Source organism: Panthera leo, chromosome B1 (genome assembly GCF_018350215.1).
Source record: "Panthera leo isolate Ple1 chromosome B1, P.leo_Ple1_pat1.1, whole genome shotgun sequence".
In the NCBI taxonomy this organism is placed as follows: Eukaryota; Metazoa; Chordata; class Mammalia; order Carnivora; family Felidae; genus Panthera; species Panthera leo.
In genome coordinates, this window is record NC_056682.1 from 20314817 (window position 1) to 20321023 (window position 6207).

A 6207-nucleotide genomic window follows, 5' to 3' on the forward strand; every position below is an offset into this window, starting at 1 on the left:
AATGCACACTGATCCCTGAGAAAGTTAATACTAGCTCTGCCCTACGCTGCTTCTAACTTGAAAGATTTTCCAAGTCCCACTTTCATTTCTATTTATGCGACCTTTAAGCGCCTTACTGTGGGACTTCTTGAAGCTCTTTGAAAAAAAAAATGCATCTTACACAACCTATTCAACTACAAAAGAAACTTGCCAGTTAGAGGATTTTATTCTTCAAATAACAAAACACCTGTCTGTTTTGAAAGCTAACCTATAAACCTATTCCTTTTTAGATTATATTTCATTATACTGTTTTGATTAGAACTCTGTTTTACTATGCCCTAGGGTGCCAGTATGAAGAGTTAGGTTGAAATAAAATTCTGATTCATGTACTAATGAAAATCCTGACACTTCACTTCCAACATGACCTTTATCTTCACTCCAATGCTCTCATTCAAGGAGTTAAAAGCCATACCTCGCTCAGGGAATCCCTATGTCCCCTCTGTCTTCCCCCTTCTACTCTTCTTCAACAGCAAAGGTGCCCATGGCACACACTCACCACTTGCTGGTCTGCTTTAGACTTCCTCTCTGACAAGTATGACCAGCAGCTGAATCTAGCAAGAAAGGTTTAGGACTTTATTCGCTCCTGCTGATCAAATTGTATACACCTGAAAAAACAATGGTTTTGGACAAGGTACACAAATGCGAAGTTCTTTAAAAAAAAAAAACAACAACAAAAAAACTTCATTTGACCTGAGTCACTGGGCATTTTGAATACAGTCCTTGGGTTAGAAAAATACTAAGACCTAGACAGAACTCTTAGATGTTTATTTCATAGTAAAAATCATATAAAATCAATAAGCATTGAGAAACAATGGACTATCTAAAAAGGGGTTCATATCCAAAATATATAAAGAACCTACACAACTCAACACCAAAATAATAATAATAATAATAATCCAATTTAAAAATTGGCAGAGGGCCTGAATAGACATCTTTCCAAAGACATACATATGACAAACGGAAGCATGAAAAGATGCTCAACGTCAATAATCATCAAAGAAATTCAAATCAAAACCACAATGAGATGTCACCTCATACTTGTCAGAATGGCTACAATCAAAAACACAAGAAATATGTGTTGGTAAGGAAGTGGAGTAAAAGGAACCCTCACAGACTACTGGAAGGAATGCAAAATTGGTGCAGCCACTGTGGAAAACAGTTTGAAGGTTCTTCAAAAAATTAAAAATAGAAATACCATATGATCCAGTAATTCCACCTCTGGGTATCTACCCAAAGAAAATAAAAAAAGACACTAATTCAAAAAGATTTATGCACTCCTATGTTTATTGTAGCATTATTTAAAATAGCCAAGCAACCCTAAGTGTCCACCGACAGAAAAATGGATAGAGAAGATGTGGTACACACACACACACACACACACACACACACACACACTGGAATATTTCTCAACCAAAAAAAGAATGATATCTTGTCATTTGTGACAATATGGATGGAACTAGATGGTATGATGCTAAGTGAAATAAATTAGACAGAGAAAGACAGATACCATATGATTTCACTTACATGTGGAATCTGGAAAACAAAATAAATGAGTAAAAAAACAAACAAATAAAAAGCAGAAATAGGCCCATAAATACACAAAACAAAATGCTGGTTGCCATCGGGGAGGCATGGAGGAGGGATAAGTAAAGAGGGTGAAGGGAGCTAAATGTCCATCAACTGATGAATGCATAAAGAAATTGTGGTTTATATACACAATGGAATACTACGTGGCAATGAGAAAGAATGAAATATGGCCTTTTGTAGCAACGCGGATGGAACTGGAGACTGTTATGCTAAGTGAAATAAGTCACACAGAGAAAGACAGGCACCATATGTTTTCACTCTTATGTGGATCCTGAGAAACTTAACAGAAACCCATGGGGGAGGGGAAGGGAAAAAAGAAAGTTAGAGAGGAAGAGAGCCAAACCATAAGAGACTCTTAAAAACTGAGAACAAACTGAGGGTTGATGGGGGGTGGGAGGGAGGGGAAGGTGGGTGACGGCTATTGAGGAGGGCACCTTTTGGGATGAGCACTGGGTTTGTATGGAAACCAATTTGACAATAAATTTCATATTAAAAAGGGTGAAGGGAGGGAGGTACAGGTTTCCAGTTACATAATAACTTATGGGGATAAAAGCTACAGTATAAGGATTATAGTCAATGGTATTACAATAGCATTGTACATAGTATAATGTATAGACTTGTTAAATTACTATGTTGTACACCTGAAACTGACATACAGTGTAACACTGTATGTCAACTATGTTTTACTTTGAAACAAAACATATCAGGGCACCTGGGTGGCTCAGTTGGGTAAGCGTCCAACTCTTGGTTTCTGCTTAGGTCATGATCTCGTGGTTCAAGCGTTCAAGCCCCACATTGCCCTGCATTGGGCTCCCTCTGACAATGTGGTGCCTGCTCAGGATTCTCTCTCTTTGGCCCTTGCCACTGCACACGCACACATACTTCTCTCTCTTTCTCTCTGTCTCTCTCTCAAAATAAACTTAAAAAAAAATACAAAATATGAGAAAGAAAAAGAATGTTAAATGAACGAGGAAAAAAAAGAAACAAATTGAACCATCTATATTTTTATTTCAGTTTATTTTGGAGAGAGGGACAGAGGGAGAGACAGAGACAGAGAATCTTAAGCAGGTTCCACACTCAACATGGAGTCCAACTCAGGGCACGATCCCATGACCCTGGGATCATGACCTGAGCCAAAATCAAGAGTCAGACACCCAACCAACTGAGCCACCCAGGTGCCCCTAAGTACAATATTAAATTAAGAGGTGAAAAGAGCACAAGATATCTAATCAAAAGTTCTGTTCTTAAATTGCAGTAATGATTTCAGTTCAAGTTAACTAGCTGTGTACCTTTGGCAAGATATTTGATTTCTTAATCCATAAAATGGAGAAAATGTAATTATGTCCAGTAATAATAATAACAATAATAACATAATTATTACACTTATCTTACAAAATTAAATGTTTGTGCAATAATTTGTAAATTAGTACTATATAAATGTTATCATGGTAACACTAAATAACACAATAAGAAATCATCATGTTTGCCAACCCCACAAATACACTGGTTTCTTCCCAGAATTCTACATACCAGGAAACTTTCCACAATATAATCTCCAGTGTCCACATTGCAGGATTATATTTCAGGGAATTCTTGTGGTCCAAGAAGAGATTCTCCTTAATAACAAATTCATCATTCTAGGAGGTAAGACACAGAGTACAACACAGTCATATATGACACCATAATTAGGTTACTTGAAACTGACCTATATCTAGTGCCATTACTTCGCTGGGTTCTGTTAGTATTGTCCCTAGTTCACTGTAAATTTTAAAACATGGGGAAGATAATACGCACGCACACAACTTGTGGGGAGTTTAAACCAACAATATTGGCTATGAAGTGTGTTCTGATCCCCTCCATAGACCCAAAGGTAGACAGGAACACATACGTTTAATCCACATAATTTAAGACTAAGTTTGAGGGCTGTGTGGCCAAATTGTGAACTCCTAGTCCCCGGATATGTTCAAGCAGAAACTGAATAATCCTCTGTAAGAAATATTATGGAAGAAAGTCCCATTTTCGGTCAGTCTCTATGAGTCAATGACTTAGCTGGTTTCATTGTTTTGTTTCACTATGCACTGTAACTAATAAATTGAGTAATAGCTATGTAAATTTAATTGAAAAATATTTCAAGATTCATTCTCTCAGACCACATCTATTAGTATTTCCATCATCTAAATACAGGTTCTGCTTAAATATTCCCCCAAAAACAATAATTTTAAAATTTCATACCAAGCATTAAAATATGTAGGATGCAATCATTCTCATCCATTGCTAATAGAAATACTGTGGAGGGAAATTAGAAGCCCTAAAAAATAAGTATCCCTTTTGGCTCAGTAACTCCAGTAATTCTTCTTCTAGAAATTTATTCTAGAAATGGTCAAAGGCATGTACCAAGGTTCATATATAAATATACCTAATTAGAAGTTATAGATGCTAGTTAAAGAATTGAAATAACCTGGGGTGCCTGGGTGGCTCGGTCGGTTAAGTGTCAAATTCTTGATTTTGGTTCCAGTCATGATCTCATGGTCCTGAGATCCATGCTGGGTGTGGAGCCTGCTTAAGATTCTCTCTCCCTCTGCCCTTTCCCTGCTGTCATTCGTGAGAGTTCTCTCTCTCTCTCTCAAAAAAACAAATCATATCATATTTTATAAAACCATATTAATCAAAGGCAGTACTTACAATATATTAAATTTTTAAAACAATTTTAAAATTAATATAGACAGTGTAATATTAAATGTATTTTATATAAATATATATATACATATATATATTTACATTTCTTTTTTTATGTGTATGCATACACATACACAGGCCAGAAGAAATATATCAAAATAAGAATGGTATTAGTTATCTCTGGGTAATAGAATTATGCATAATTTTTATTTTATTCCTCATGTTTCCTAGAGCTTTCCCATTCTTCTATAACAAACAAATAATACTCTGTAGTCAGGAAAATCATAAATTATATTTTCCTTTCAAAGTTCTTCACATAAGCCCTTCTGAATCCCATAGCCATCATTCAATTCAATAAACATATTTTGAGGATGAAGTTGAGCTAGTTTTTAAAAGTATTCTTGGGGCGCCTGGGTGGCTTGGTCGGTTAAGCGTCCGACTTCAGCTCAGGTCATGATCTCACGGTCCGTGGGTTCGAGCCCCGCGTCGGGCTCTGTGCTGACAGCTCAGAGCCTGGAGCCTGTTTCAGATTCTATGTCTCCCTCTCTCTCTCTGCCCCTCCCCTGTTCATGCTCTGTCTCTCTCTGTCTCAAAAGTAAATAAATGTTAAAAAAAAAAATTTTTTTTAAGTATTCTTTTGCCATCTTGATCATTACCATCAAAAAAAGTTACAACTGATAATTTTTAAAACTTTTATTATATATTTTGATGAATGACTTAAAGGTAATTATTGCTAATGACAGTGTTGCTCTGTGTAATTTATATACACTCTTTAAAGATTCATGCCATATGACATAAAATAAGATATTTGATGTCTTGTTTCCCACTGTATTTTAGGTCTTATACATAATAGATACTCAGTATTAAAGAAAGAATGAAGGATGGGAGGGAGGGAGGAAGGAGTAAATGTCTTTCTTATTAAAATGGGTGTAATCCCCTCTTATACTATGTCTATGAAAAATTTCTTTTTGGCTTCTGTCATGTCAACTTATGTCATATTTTTCCAAAATGTAGCCCATAGAACAAGACAGAAACTGAGACTGGAGTGGTCTTCTAAAGCCTCAGAATAAAGCAGTGACAGAGGAAGTTACCTCAAACACACTTGGCTCCATCACTAATCCTGTGTTAGATATGGAAATGGAGGCTATTTGTGACATCCTGACTTTTCCCAGAACCATTTTGGGAAAAGGCAAGCACACAAGTAAGAATGTGGTTGAGCCCTTAGTTCTGAGGTTTCGTGTTGGGCGGCCCATTCTGTCCCACCACCTGGCTTCCTGCATTTCTCCCGCTGTGTTCCTTGTCTCTATGTGCCAGGTGGCCTGCCGCTGTTGCTGATGGAGTGGCAAGACTGGCAGTGTGTTATGGAGAAACGAAATACCAAATCACACAGATTTAGTAAATATATGTGAAAGACCAAAGAAAAGTAGGGCAGAATTTGGTTTAGGCAGCCCTTTGTTAAATAAACTCAGTCAACTTTGTTTCAGACGATCGCAAACAGAGTTGGAGGTTTTGGGGGAGTGAATACATTTTTTTTTTAAATTTCAGTAAAGTCATAAACTTTGTTGAAAAATTTAAGAAAGTAGGTGTTTTTTAAAATAACAATAGAATATCCATAAAAGTTCCATGACATTTCTTCAGAAATGCCCTATATTAAGTCTCACTACTGGGACCCAAGCTAAAAGCCATTGGCCAACCTCAATGGAAATAAAAGACTGACTCATAGTTTGGGGGAAATATACACCAGCAGTCAACACATTCTTCCCCAGTACGGTTTACCGGAGTGATCTGAACACTTTCTTTAAGAGGCAAGAAGGAACTTAGTATGTCATTCATTTTTTTAAGAAGAAGGGATGGTTTCTATCAGAGCTGATAGTAGTTAATGGGATGAATGAAGATAGCATAGAA